This window comes from Fukomys damarensis, unplaced genomic scaffold (genome assembly GCF_012274545.1).
Source record: "Fukomys damarensis isolate Sample0158 unplaced genomic scaffold, DMR_v1.0_HiC HiC_scaffold_22, whole genome shotgun sequence".
NCBI classification, from domain to species: domain Eukaryota; kingdom Metazoa; phylum Chordata; class Mammalia; order Rodentia; family Bathyergidae; genus Fukomys; species Fukomys damarensis.
This window is the reverse complement of record NW_022900934.1, coordinates 22885852-22900816: the sequence shown is the minus strand read 5'-3', so window position 1 is coordinate 22900816 and position 14965 is coordinate 22885852. Positions and strand designations below refer to the sequence as shown.

The 14965-nt window shown below is 48.9% G+C and overlaps 1 protein-coding gene across 4 annotated transcripts in view; it reads left to right on the top strand.

The window, feature by feature from the left end:
• The window catches only part of Epb41l1 (erythrocyte membrane protein band 4.1 like 1), a 129757-nt gene that overhangs the window by 442 nt on the left and 114350 nt on the right, over positions 1–14965 (top strand). The window contains exon 1 of one of the 4 annotated variants that reach the window (XM_019209922.2): positions 10–74. The exons of 1 other annotated variant lie outside the window; for it this stretch is intronic. The gene's annotated coding sequence lies outside the window, so the exon portion shown is untranslated. 2 more of the 4 variants (XM_019209923.2, XM_033766998.1) reach the window with 2 other exon arrangements.

Genomic DNA, 14965 nt, shown 5'->3' with positions numbered 1-14965 from the left:
CACCCCGCTCGGGCGGCTACCAGACACAGCGACCGAGGGACAGACGGTGCCCGGAAGCCGCCCCGCCACTGCAGGTCAGCCGCCTCCCTGGCCCTAGGAGCCCAAGCTCCGCTCTCGCGCGCAGGCCGGGCGATCACCGGGGATACGGTCTCGGTCTTCGACCCCGAGCTTCGAGTTGTGCCTTTCGGTACTGGGTACGTTTGTCGGGGTCCGCGTTTCCGGGTGTGCTGGGTGTGAGTGCGCTTGTGCCCGTGTGCAAGTGAATGCTGGGGGGTGTGTGCGCGCGCGCGTGTGCGCCGGGTGTGCATTTCCGTGCGTAAGGGGTGTGCCCGGTGTGTCCCCGCGGTCTGGGTTGGGTGATATGTGTCTGGGTGAGGGTCTGGTGTCTGCGTGTGTCTCTCCGCGATGTGCCAGTGAGAGGGTGTGTCCGAATGTGCAGCAGTGTGTGTACCCCTGGGTGAGGCCGTGTCTCTGTGGCTTTGCTTGTGGCAGTGTGTGTGTCGCTGTGTGCGCGCCGGTGTGACTCCCCGTGTGTGCGCGTGTGAGGGCGGGTATGCGCCCGCGTAGCCCCGCGTAGCCCCCGTGTGCGTGTGCGCGGCTTTGTCTCAGCACTGCCGGGAGGAAGGGGTGGGGGGGGCGGTGGCCGAGGCGCTGCTGTCGCCCTGAACGGGGCTCCTGGCCTGGGCGGTGGGCGGCGGCGGGGGCGTGGGTGATCGGGCGGAGAATCCCTGCTGGCAGGTGGGCTGCCACACCCCGGTCGGGGGGAGCCAGGCTGACAGTGCAGCCCGAGTCCCCGGCACAGCTAGAGCGGAGGGCGTGTCCTGCCCCGATCCTCCGTGTGTGCTCAAAGGATGGGTGGAGGGGTGTGTAGGGGCCGGTAGATGAAGGCATGGGTGTGGGCGCAGGCGGTCCCAAGGCTGGTTACCCAGCGGGTTCAGAGATCAGTTTCCTCGTCGTGGCACAAGAAGTGTCACCCAGGGCCAGACTCAGCCTGGCCAGGTCGGCAGCACTCCTACCCTCAACCCTCACCCTCACCCTTGCCTTGCCTTGCCGGAGAGCAGCAGTTCACGTGTCCTAAAAGCTTTAAGAGGGAGAATCACTCTCTTAAAGGGCCGGTGCCGCCACTCCAAGGAATCCCTGTCAGGAGACCACTGTACTTTGAGAGACGTCTCTGGGTGTATGTACCCTTGCCCTCATGTACGGGGGCTGCATACATTTCTAGGTCTGTAGTCTGTGCATGTGTGTGTTCTGTGCATTTCGGGTGTATTTGGGCACATACATATGTTTTATCAATGAACAGTGACTATGGTATCTTTTGATGTACATGGTGCCTGTTTTTATAAGTTTTGGTATATTTGCTTTTATGTATATATAATAGGTATTGTGTACTAGTGAGTCTGCATGTGGGTTTGCAAGAGAAGTGCCATTTTGCTGCCAACTGGAATAGGAATTTAAAAAGATCTGCCCAGGGCCACACTATTTTAGCAAAACTGGGTGAAAAGGAAGTTTGAGGATTTTGTCTCTGGCTTTATGGGTTTCAGATATTGGTATTGAAATGTAAGTAGATTGGAGTTTGACAGAGATACAAAGATAGAGAAAAACTGAGACTTCCTTCGGTTACAGTTCTTCCTCGTGACTCCACCTCCCTCTGCTGTGTGGCTTGCCAGGATCAGTGCACAGGAATCAGAATGTAAAAGGAGGGAGCTGAGAGTGTAAAAGGAAGGAAGGTGGATGGGTGATAGATTTGGGGGCCAACAGCAGATTTCTGCAATGATTACAGTGTTTCTCTGCCAAAGGCAGCAGAGTCTGGGAAAAGCTGAGCTTGTCTCCTTTTCTGACTCTCAGGACGAGGGAAAGGCTCTGCCCTGGTGCTCAGGGGCCCTGCAGTCTGGCCCAGGAGTCACCTTTTGACTTTGCTCAAACTCTCTTCATGAACTTATCTATTCATCCAACATAATTTTTATTAAGCCTCTCTTATGTTAAAGAATCTAAACTCTCTGGGTCCCTATTTCCTGGCTGAGCATCTAGGGGGTTGGATGAAGATCTCTGAGGCCCCGTCCCTTGCCCAGAGTTAGAGCCTGCCTCTTTGTTACCCAAATTTAGAATCCATCATTCCTCCCCCCACAGACCCAGGCCATGGTCCCCATTCACCACCTCCAGCGTCCCTCTCTCTGCTGTAGAACAGTGGTCTTCAAAGTGTCATCAATTCCAGGTTGAAACATCTGAGTAGCCCCAAGCCCAATCTGGTAGGTAGAGGTTCTGGTTTCAAGTCCCAGGTCTTCCTTGTGATCACAGCTTCACTGGCTAATGCAATGGCTCTTCAACAGTGACTGCTCTGGGCCAGGTTTTCAGAATGGGAATTCTGGGCTCTGTTCAGTTTCCCCAGACTGCCTTGACCTACCAGATCCAGTCCTTGCCCACTCTTCTGAAACCAGTCACTCAGGCATCATGAGCTCTTGTCTCTGGAATTTTGCAGGTGCTATTCCCTCCGTCTGGCATACATGATCTCCTGCTTCTTATCTGAGTGAACTTCCACTCCTCAGATTTCACCATAACAGTCATTTTCTCAGGGGAGCATTTGCCAATTCCCTAGACTAAATCAGTTTTTCCTGGTATACATTCTTAGAGCTTGCTATTTCTCATAAGGTTTATGAGAATTTGTAATCATACACGAACTTGTTAGTTGTTTGGCTGGCTGTCTTCCCTCACTTGACTGGAACTTATTAATCTTTCTGGTGTCCCATACAGTTCCTAACTTATGCTTTGTGTTCAATAAATTTTTCTAATGAATTAATTTATAAAATGAGAGATGATGCTAAATGACAACGAAAATTTCCCCCAAAGCCTTGACAACATACTGTCTAAGCAGGACACAAACTTTTTTTTTTCTGGTACTAGGGATCAAACTCGGGTCCTTGTGCTTTTGAGGCAGGCACCAGAACAACTAAGCTAAATTCCTGGCGTGGACACAGACTTTTCTCAAGCAAATTTATCTGTCTTTTTAACTTCTACATCTTATGTTCCTTATCTGCCAGTAATTCCCCCTTACCTATCAAGGACGTGTTCCAAGACCCCTAATGGATGCCTGAAAGCACGGACAGTACTGAACCCTACATATATTATGTTTTCTTTTTCCTATTAAGAACTTCTCACTTTTGCCGGTCATGTTGGTGCACGCCTGTAATCCCAGCACCGGAGGCTGAGGCAGGAGGATCTCTGTGAGTTCAAGACCAGCCTGAGCTACATAGTGAGTTCCAGGTCAGTCTCAACTACATAGTGAGACCCTGTCTCAAAAAACAAAAACAAACAAACAAACAAACAAAGAACTTCTCATTTTTTAACTTAAAGGAAGCCCTTTATGGCTTCTCTTCAGCATATCCAAACTGCTCACATCACTATTCTTGTGTTTTGGAGCCATTATTATATATAAAAGGATTGAATACAATCATTGGGTAGAAACACAACAGCCGATCCGATAAATAAATAAATAAATATATAATACACACACACATTTTTTTTTTTTCTGTATCGGGTATCAAACTTGGGACCTTGCACTTGCAATGCAAGCGGTGGCACCACTGAGTTTTTTTTTTGGTACCGGGTATCAAACTCAGGACCTTGTGGTTGCAAGGCAGGCGACAGAACCACTGAGCTAAATCCCCGGCTTTGATAACTATATTTTGATCTAAGATGGCTACCAAGTGACTAATGGGCAGATAATGTCTATAGGGGAGATACACTGGACAAAAGAATGATTCACATCCCAGGAAGGACAGAGCAGAATGGTGTTAGAAATTTCATCATGCTACTTGGAACACCCTATACTTTTAAATTTATGGATTGTTTATTTCTGGAATTTTCCATTTAATACTTCCAGGCTGTAGTTGCCTACAGGTAACTGAAACCATAGACAGTGAAGCCTCTGATAAGGAAGGACTGTTGTGATGGTTATTAGCACTGGCTCTGGAGTTGTTCAGGCTTTGCCATATACTATTTGCATGGACTTGAGCAAATAATTTTATCTTTCATTTTCTCAGCTATGAAACAGGATCATTAATAGTCTGTGTTTCAAAGGATTGTTTTGAGAATTAAATGAGGCAACAGGTACTGAATGCTTAGCATGATGTGGACACTATATGTAAACATTTGATAAATGTTATATCTTATTACTTGTATGGCTACTCCACACTTAATGTCTTTGTTTTGGGCCTTAGGCCCCAGAAAGAGAAATAAATTCAACAGTGTTCACAGACTGGAGGTAGGAACAGCCATGTAAAGATGGAATACCACAAGGGTAATGTAGGTGGGGCCAGGGTGTGGTTACTTATGGAGGAAAAGATTTCATGCAGAACAGAGGTGATTGTGGGTTGGGTTTGGTCTTCTAGCTCATTGGAACAGAGAGCTCAAAGGCAGCATGGCTTGTTAGGGGAACCCCAGATGGTTCCCAGTGGGGGAGCAGAGGTGATGGGTGGTGGGGGTATGTGGAGTGAGTGGCTGGAGATAAGGCTGAGGGGAAGGTTAGAGCCAGATCTGACTAGAGAGCTTGCCCAAGTACCACAGGTGGTAGGGCTCCTGGAAGGGTGGAGCCAACCCGGAAGGAACGGATTTGCATTTCAAAACAGTTCTCCAGGTGGTGGTAGAGGATGATTTAGGGCAGAAGGGATCATTGTTGACCAGGACACTGGGCAGGGTTGCTAAACAAACTTGGTGGGAGGCCCCAGCAGGGTGGGTGGAGGACCCAGGCCCAGAACATCAAGGAGCTCCTGTGATGGACTGATTTCTCAAGGGCCCCCAGGTTTCCTTACCACCCACTCCCATCAGCTGCCAAAAGATTGGAAATCTGAAAACTAGAGTGTAAGAGTCACAGGTCTGTTACTCAAAGGACACAATAATGTCCAGGACTGCTGTCAGGAAGTCCTGCAAGCCAGGGAGCTTAGAGCCATGGAAATTTATTTTCACAATTTTGGGTGCTAGAAGTCTGAAATCAGACATCATCAGGCTTGGTACCTTTTGGAGGTCCGGGTAGGGCTCCATTGGTTCCAGGCTTCTCTCTCCTAGCTTGTGGTAGCTGCCACTTGTGAGCCTTGGCTTGCAGCTGTATCATCTGCCTCTGTCATCATATGACTTTCTCCCTGCATCTCTGTGTCTCCTCCTTTTCTTATAAAAACACCTGCCATATTACAGTAGGTTTAAGACTTACCCTGATTTTAACTTAACTAGTTACATCTGCAAAGAGCCTATTTCTAAAAAAGGTCATATTCTGAGGTTCTAGGTAGACAGGAATTTGGAGAAGGGGGTGTCACTATTCAACTCAGTACAGACAGCAAGATGGAAAAAGAGGCCATGGAATCCTACAAATCTGGGTCCAAATTCAGGCTTTGAACAGAGCAGCCATGAGAATTAGGGTAAAGCATTTGTTTTCTCAGCCTCGGTTTCCTCTTCTGTGAAATGGGGATAGTAGCTTTTACAAGTGTTGTGGTGCTGAGACATGGTGAAGATAAGAGCTGGGGGATACCTAGGCATACGGTAGGCACTCGATAATCATTACTTCCTCTTCAGCTTACCCTTCTCTGCCCTTCATAGCTGGGGCAAGTTACTTCATTTCCCTCATCTGCCAAATGTGAAGAGTCATCATCTAGCCCTACCTACCTCACCTGTTTGAGAATCCCAGGAGATAATGAGAACGCTCTGTAAATTGCTTAAGGGGTTGTTGGCTGTGATTTTTAATTATAATAGTCATCATCATAATAACCTTTAGCCATTGCCACAACTGTTGTACTCTCAGCAGAGCCCAGCTGAGCCCACTCTTCTCCCCAGGTGGGTCTTCTGTGCCCCTTCGTGCCCTGCAGCATGGCGGGACCACTGTCAGGTTGGGAGGACCTTGCTGGTTCCCAGAGATTGTTCTTGTTGCTCTCGTTAGCCTGGGGAGGGAAACTCATGAAGTCATGCTCAGAGAGAAGTGATACAGGGCCAGGGATTTAGCTCAGTGGTTCCACCACCTGCCTCGCAAGTGAGTTCAATCCCCGGTACCAAAAAAAAAAAAAAATTCTTGCAGGGCGTGATGGCGCACGCCTGTAATCCCAGCACTAGGGAGGCTGAGGTAGGAGGATCGCTGTGAGTTCGAGACCAGCCTGGGCTACATAGTGAGTTCCAGGTCAGTCTCAACTACATAGTGAGACCCTGTCTCAAAAACAAACAAACAAACAAACCCAAAACAAAACAAAAAAAAGAAGTGACATCCAAAGTTAACACAGCCAGCCAGTGGCAATTAGAATACTTGCTTCACAGCTCCTGTTTAAGGGCTGAATAATATTTTTCCCCAGTTGCAACTTTAGCCCCAGAAGTAGGATCTGGGGGCATGTAGAGGCCTGGGGGGCTCTTTGTGTAGGTCCCAGAGGTAGGGACCTAGCAGGGAAGGTTCCTGCTGAGTCAGGATCAGAATGGCAAGAAAGGGCTCTCTGGGTCCCTGAGTGAGCCTGTGCTGCTTCCCAATCAGCACACTGTTTGGTTATGGGCTTGGCTGTGAGCATCCCTGTCTGCTCCAGTGGGCGGGGAGGAAGCCACCACCAGGCAGCAGCATGGGGAGGTAGCACGTGGAGGTAACCCAAGGCTTCAATGCTCCATTGACAGCCAGGGTGGCACTTTTTGGCAGGCTGTGTCTCTAAGCCTTGCCATGGGGAGGCTCTGGAGAGAAGAGAGGCTTACCCTGTTCTGGCAGTTTCCATCAAGTCATCTTCCTTTCCCTCACCCTGAGCCCCTTGAACCTTCCCCCTTCCTTTCCTCCACTTTTGGGGTTTTCTCTCATTCTCTTTTCTTTGTCTTCCCTCTTTCCTCTCCCCACCTTCTCTCTAGATTAGAAGTCTAAGGGTTAAGTTTTCAAACCCACTTCAGATGGCCGTTTTGGGAGAATTAGAAAGCCTAGATGATCTTCACAAGAGGTTCACCCTGTGCCTTAGAAATCACTACAGCCTTTACTGATTTCTGTGTGCCAAGCCTGTGCTAAGTGCTCCATGTGCTTTACAGCATTTTTTTTTTTTTTTTTTTGGTACTGGGGATTGAACCCGACACCTTTACATCCTAGCCTTTTTTATTTTGAGACAGAATTTTGTTCTCACTAAATTGTCTAGGCTGGACTCAAACTTGTGATTCTCTTGCTTCTGCCTACCAGAGTGCTGGGATTACAGTAATGTGTCACAATGCTTGGCTACTTTATGTCTTTTAATCCTAGCAATTACCAAGTATGGCAGAGGTTGCAGTCCCTGTTTCTTCAAAGGAAGCTAAATAACTCACCCAGGCCTTTCTAGCCCTCAGCTAGCAACTACTAAGTTGGGATTTAAATCTGGATCTGTCCAAAGGCCACAGGTACTCTTGAGGCTTTCCCATACTGACTGCCCGGATGGGCCTGCAAGAACACGTAGGGCTCCACAGAAGGGCATACATTTGCTCAGATTCTAAGAACAAATTACTCCTAAGAGCAGCTTTTCCAGTCTAGGACTCCTGCCTCCTAGGCCTATGCTCTCTACCACGTTGGGGCACTGACCTTTCTTTTCTTTCCTTTTTCCCCCAAAAGAAATAAATGATAAATTTATTTTTCATTGCTCAGAGAGGGAAAATTGAGACAAGGAGAAAACGGAGCCGCTTGGTCTTTGAGGTTAGAATTAGCTGACCTGCCGGGTGCAGCTGGCTTCCTGGGCACACTCCTCTCTGTGGGGGTCAGGACAGCCGACAGGGGGAACCCGCTGTCTTGTGGAAGTCCGAAAAGACGGTTCTGCCACCACACAGCTCTGGCTCACTTAGTGGACATCCCACATCCGACACAGTACTTCAAAGCGCCAGGACAAGTTCTGAGGGAGAAGTTCCTATCTGCAATTGACTGGAACCTCAGGGAGGAGCGGTATGTAACTTAAGGGGCCCTGACCTTTCCACAGTGCCAGCATCCAGTGCACTACACTGCCAGTGCCAGTGTCCTCAGGGCCGTTTAATGGGTTGGAAAGAATGTCTGGAGAAGAGTCACCAGGAAGCTGATGGCAGAGCCAGATGAAGGAGGCTGGTCCCTGGTGTCTCTAGGTACACTGCTGGCTTTGCTAAACAGGTGTTGAGGGACTATGGTCCAGACCCTTCCTGTCTGGGCCTCAGTTTTCCCAAATGTAAAATGGACGTTGAACAGGATAACATCAAGGTCCTGGATAGCTTGATCTGGGTTTTTGGAAGCTGGGTCCCCCGCTGCCCACCCCATGCTCTCTGATGTTCTTGCTGCCTTCCTCGTTTCACTTGCCTGTAGTGGGGCTGCCCTCTTGGGCATTTCTATCTCCTAGGATTCCGGTTGGATGCATTCTGATTTCTGTTAAATCGCACTCCCAGGCGCCCAGGCCTTCTCTTCCTTTCTCTGCCCGTTTACTCTAAACGCACCAGGTGCCTGTGAGTCTGGGGAAGCTCATGGCTGGACATCTGGGCCAGTGCCAAGGGGAGGGCTGGGAAAACGCCTTTCCAGAGGCTCCTGGGACGCACCCAGCACTCACCTGTGTCTTTGCCCTTGCTCCCTCTATTATTCCTCCCCAATCCCTGTCAAAATCCTGTCCCTTTGTCAAGGCTCAGCCCAGATGCCAGCCTCTGTCCCACAAAGCCGGTGAGCCCTCCCCACCACACAATGAGATTCTCTTTACCTCCTCTGCATTCCTTTAACACCTTATCTGTTCCCTTCTGGGGCAAGCTCTGCTCAGTCTTAGCTTTATCAAGGGAGGTGGCTTGTCTCGCTCATTAGGTTATGAGCCTTTAAATAGTGGAATGTCTCATGTCTCATTCTTTGCTCCCTAGCATAAGGCTATGCACAGAGTAGGCACTTACTCCAGGCTTGTGAAGTTTCATTGGCAGAATCTGTCTCTGTTGTTGGGGTGGGCTCATTTCTTTGGTGCTCCTCTAGCCAACATTACTGGCAGGCCACAACTTCTCACATATCCCCTCCTTTATTCGGGGCTTGGAAACAGGCTAAGTAAGACACTGGCTAAGAACTTGAATTCCAGTCTTGATACTGCCATTTCCTGATTATGTGACCTTGTACAAGTTACTTCCTCTCTCTGAGCCTCAGTTTTGTCAGTTTAGGCATAGGAATACCAAGTCTACTGGGGGGCTGGGGAAAGTTAACTGAAGTTTTATGTGTGTGCTCCGATAACACTGTAAAGATCAAATACCTGGTAAACAATTCTAGTTCATTATTTTTTACTTAATGGTAATTATCCTGTAGTTTCAGCAGTCACATACTATATTCTGAGCATTGTGCTGGGAGGCCAGAGGGAGATAGTAGTAGTCATAACAGGATTTCCAGGGTCTCCAGGGTCTGAAGGTCAAGTAGAGCCATTGAGGCCCTAACACAGGGAGTCAGCATGTAGCAGAGACGTGGCTGAGTGAGTTGAGCGGTGAACGGTCTTGTAGATGCCATCGGTGACATTGAGCTGGAGTGTCAGGAAGCAGAAAGGGCACCAAGAGCCTGGGAGGCAGGTGTTTCCTGTGGAGGATGGAGAAGCATAAGTGTGAAGGGCGCAGGGTGCAGGGAGAGCAGAATGGAAGCTGAGGCAGCTCCAGAATCTGCACAGGAAAGGGGCTCCGAGTCAGTACCTCAGGTGGAGGGCGTGTCAAGCTTTGTCTTGCCAAGAAGCATGGGGAGGAGTGATGGTTCTCAATGCTGCTAAGGAGAGCAGAAGAGAAGGCTGGGAGGTACGGCAGGAAAGTGAGGCCTTTACAGTGGAGGCATCGGGAAGCCACGGAAGCTCTAAGCAGGGCTGGGATCAGGGAGCACAGAGCTTGGCCCATCCCTGTCTGGGTTGGAGCTGAGAATGACTTCATTGGGCTTTAGTTCTGGGCCTCTACAGGGATGTTTGTGTATCTGACCAAGGTTACTATATGAATACTGATTTCTCTGAAGTTCAAGTACAAAATGATCCCAGAAATGTCAGAATTTCTAAAGATCAGAGCAGAAGCTATGATCTCTTAATCCAGTTCCTTCTACCACATCAGACAGGCGGGAAGCAGAAACCCAGGACAGGGAGGTATTGCCCAGGAACCTTGGAGGAACTGGCCCCCATGAGTTTGTGGTGGGCTGCGAACCCAGACTTGTGTTAGGGGGCAGGGAGAAGGATGAGGAAGGCACCAGGGAACCCGAGGAGGATGCAAATGATGAACCAACATCAAATCGGGAGCAATCTGTTGCCAGGACATGTGTGATTTCAGGTGAGTGGGATTCAAGTGGGTTGGAGCCGTCACCATTCCAGGCTTTCCTTCCGGAGAAGAAGAAAGGGCCATATAGGTGGGAGCCAGGGGAATATTGGGATGTGGGGGAAATCAGGGGGTGGCCTGAGAAGAGGTGGCTGTTGCCAAGCAGCAAGAGATTGCACTAGAACAGCTCAGGCCCCCTAGCACTTTGGGCTTGGCACCATCCTGCCCTGTGCTGGGGTGGTATCGCCTCCTTAACTGTGAAGAAGCCAGGGCCTTCCAAGGCCCTGCTAGGAAGAGGAGTCAGGAGCAACATCTGTCCAGGGCTGGGAGATTTCAACCCTAGATGGCTGCTGTCCCAGTCTTTGTGAGGTCCTGGGATCGAAAGGGTCAAGGAGCACCCGGCCCAGGCCAAACCATGTCTTGCTTTCATTCCCTGCTCCTCTATCAGCCTGTTCAGCCATCTAACCTGTTTTAATATCCAGCACCTTATTTCTTGATTAAAAATGTTTATTGAGTACCTGCCAGGCATGACTCCTAGTCTCATGGAATTTATGCCACCACCCTTTAGCGCAGAGGGCTGTGCCACATTGGTAGAAAGAGGCGGGGGGAGGAGGTGAGAAGTCTCTGGTCCCCCTCTTCCTTCTCACTCTCTGCCCCTTCCAAGTCCTGCTACCCCACCCCCCACCCCATGGGATTTCTAGCTGGAACTACCTCCTGCTGAACTGGAAACCAATCAGAGTTAATTGTTAAACCTAATAACTGGTGAGAGTTTCACAGTGCTGGGCAGGCGGGAGGGGACTGCAGGCTGGCCATACTCCTTAGTGTGGGTGGAGCCCAGGTTTTTCTGGCTTTTACCTGCCACCTTTTCCCTACTCTGGGATCTGTTTCCAGAGCCCTCTCCCCCCCAGGGAGGCAGGCTGCTACTTGGACTCTTTCCCTTGCCACCAGCTGAGGTGACCCTGGAAGGTGAGTACTGGCTCTGGCCCTAGTCCAAGGGTCTCTACGTGAGAGCTTTTGGGGGAGGGTGGCAGAGCCCTGAGGACCCACCCAGAGTACTGGCTTTGCCTCTTGCTAGGTAGCAGTGAGGGGATTAGGATAGGATCGCAGTGGCCTAAGCCCTCCTCACAGGTCCTCCACACAACACAGTTCACAGAGCATATCTTTCTCCTGCTCTCTGTCCCTTTTAGCCTCTTCTCTGGGTTTTCTATTTTGGGCCATTTTCTGCCACTAGACTGGGGGAGCAGGGCCCCCTGAGAATAGGGCAAAGGGTTATTTCTTTCCTTAGAAACCAAGCCTCAGGGCAGGCCCCTGCCACCTTTTAGGGTCGGAGCTAAGGCTTCAAGTCAGCGGGCCCATCAAAGCTGGTGACCTTGTGCAGGTGGCCTACTTCTCTGAGCCAGTGTTATGCTTTGAACATGGGGTCCTCACATCTCTTTGTCGCTGTCTTTGTGAATATGACAGGTACCAGAGGTAGATATTAGTATTAGGCTCTATGGGGATTTGTTAAATGAGTAGAAACCATACTATTCAGACACGACTTTACCTCAGAGGCATAGTTGGGGTTAGAGCCAAGGAGGCCACCAGCCCCTGTGCCCGAGAACTTGACTGCAGAGCTGCAGCCCCCCATAGCAGCCATTGGTCACGTGTGCCTAGTGTGATTGAGGAACTGAATTTTTATTTGATATGCTATTTAATTTTAATTAGTTAAAAACTCATCTAAAAAGTACCAATAAATTCATTGAGAAAAAAATTCAAGTTATACATACATCTCTATAAGTGTTAGGGAACTTAGATTCATAAATATACTTTTTCAATTGTGAAGGCTAAGAGAATCTAAATATTTGATGAAAATTCAGCATCTGAATCAAGATGTGCTGTAAATGTAAAAGGTACATTAGATTTAGAAAATTTAGTATGAAAAGAAAAAATATAAGATCCCTAAACACTTTCTTCTGTTTTCTTTTTGGCAGTACTAGGTGTTGAAGCCAGTGCTCCCCATGCTAGGAAAATGCTCTGCCACTGAGCTAGGTCCCCATCTTTGTTCCTTTTTTGAGATAAGTTCTACCTAAGTTGTTCTTGCTGACCTCAAAGGTGTGACCCTCCTGCCTCAGCCTCTCGAATAGCTAGGATTGCAAGTGTGTGCCATTATACCAGGCTAAATAATATTTTTTTATATTGAGCACATGCTGAAATTGATATATTTGGTTAACTATATTATAAAATTAATGTCACCTATTCCTTTATTCTTTTTTATTTTATTTAATTAATTAATTTATTTATTTTTGGTTTTTTGAGACAGGGTCTCACTATGTAGTTGAGACTGACCTGGAACTCACTATGTAGCCCAGGCTGGTCTCAAACTCGCAGCAATCCTCCTGCCTCAGCCTCCCGAGTGCTGGGGTTACAGGCGTGCACCACCATGCCTGGCATTTCTTTATTCTGTTTTAAAGTGTGGCTACAGGGAAGTTTTTTGTTTGTTTGTTTTGTTTTGGTATCAGGGCTTGAACTCAGGACCTTGTGCTTGCCAGGCAGGCACTATACCACTGAGCCACATACTAGGCCTGGGAAGTTTTAAATTACATATGTGACTTGCATTACATTTCTTTTTGTGTGTAAGATGGGGCCTTGCTATGTTGCTCAGGTTAGCCTTAGACTCCTGGGCTCAAGTGATCCTCCTGCCTCAGCCTCTGGAGTAGCTGGGACTACAGGTATGAGCTTCACATTATATCTCTATTGGACCATGCTGTTGTAGCCAGACAGTTGAGTTGGACACCCTTGAATAATAATATACATTATATGAATACTAGTTGCTTGAGGAGGTTTGGGGATGCTAAGTGGTAGAATGTTAAGTGGTTGTGCTGTGTGGTAGAATGTTATTCTGGATAACTCGTGGCCTCCAAGGTAAGTTTCTTATGGGTTCTCTTCCTGGCCATCTTCTCACTTGCTCTGCGTGTGACCTTGGGCACGTCCCTCTGCTGAACCTTAGTCTGTCATCTGTCAGTTGAGACCAGTGGTGACCGAGGGGATTACCTGGGACAATGCAAGGGAAGCATTCAGCACCATTCCTGGCACGTCTGAGCAGCCCTGTATTAAAGTTAGTGATGGCTGACACTGCTGCTAGGAGGCCTGATGCTACTACTGCTGCATCCATCAGCTTGGATTCAGTTATGTCCTTGTCTCATTGGGACACGGATCACAGGGGAAGAAGTTGAGAGTTTGAGTGCAAAAGCTTGGGTGGGGATGGGGGGCTGCCTTGGATGACACCTCTAGGGACTGCTCACCTTGAGGGTAGCTCCTTAGGTCCTTCCTCCTGACAGTGATCAGGCAAAGATAAGTCCCCCTTTTGTTTGTTTGTTTTTGAGACAGGGTCTCACTATGTGGTTGGACTGACTTAGAACTCACTATGTAGCTCAGACTGGTCTTGAACTCACAGAGATCCTCCTGCCTCAGTCTCCCGAGTGCTGGGATTACACGCGTGCGCCACCACGCCTGGCCCACAAGTCCCCTTTCTATAAATGAAGAAGTAAAGGCCTGTCAAAGGGAAGTCACCTAGCTTTACAGCCAAAACGTGAACAAAGGACTGCCCAACCCTGTTGTGATTTAGGAGACAGGTTAGGAAGCCACCATGTGAAGCTGTAGGAGCAGGGCCTGATCAGGAGTCTGGAGCTTGTAAGAAAAGGTATTGCTGGTCTCCCATAACTGGAAGGGATCTTGACACCCTTTAGTACATCTAGTATCATTCGGGAGTTGAAGAGACAGAGATAAGATGAAGGGGGAGAGGGGAGGGGAGGAGGGAGAGACAGAATGAATGAGACTCATGTAGCAGGGTGATGGCCAAGCTGGAGCTGCTTTTGCTTGTTTAGATCTGGCCTTCAGCTTCGCCCAGACAGGATGCAGGCCTACTTGTCAGACCCCTCCTCTCTGCCCAGTCCCCAGAGATGCCTTCTGAGAAAGAGGCTTTTGTTTCACCAGCTTCTTCCAGTTTCTTCTCAAGGAGGATGCGCGTGCGCGCACCCCCCCCCATCCCCCAGTTTGCCTTCATCCCTGCTCTGGGTTTAAAAGGCCCTGGAAATCTGGAGCTTCTCCACACCCATCTACTTTTTGCATATCCACAGGGAGACCACAGGCTTTTCACCAGAAGTCCGGATTCAAATTCCTCTCTTACCATTAGTTTTTTTCCGTGACCATGGCAGGTTCTTTCTTTTCTCTCTTTTTTTTTTAAGCTTAACTTCCTCATCCAAAAGGTAGGAATCAAAATAGTGTTTGTATACAACCTGATGGCTAAAAAACTTGGCTCTTTGGCCCAGGAGCTGATGTGGGGGTCTCAGCTCTGCTACCAGTCACTCTGTGTCTTCAGCGAGTCATCTCACAGTCTGAGTCTCAGTTTCTTCATTCGTGCGTGGCTGTTCCTCCCTCTCAGAAAGTTGTGAGAGGGGCAGTGCCAAGCTCTCCATGCACCACTGTCTCATCTCGTCCTCGCACTGGCTCCGGAAGCTGACACTATTACTCCTCCTTTCTGGGTGAGGAAGGGAAGTGTGACTTGCTCAGCCTGCACAGCTGGAAAGTGGAGGAACCGCCAGGTGTGGTGGTGCACGATGTAATCCCAGCACTCAGGAGGCTGAGGCAGGAGGATCGCTGTGAGTTTGAGACCAGCCTGGGCTACATAGTGAGTTCCAGGTCAGTCTCAACCACACAGTGAGACCCTGCCTCAAAAAAACCACACACACACACACACACACACACACACGCACACAAA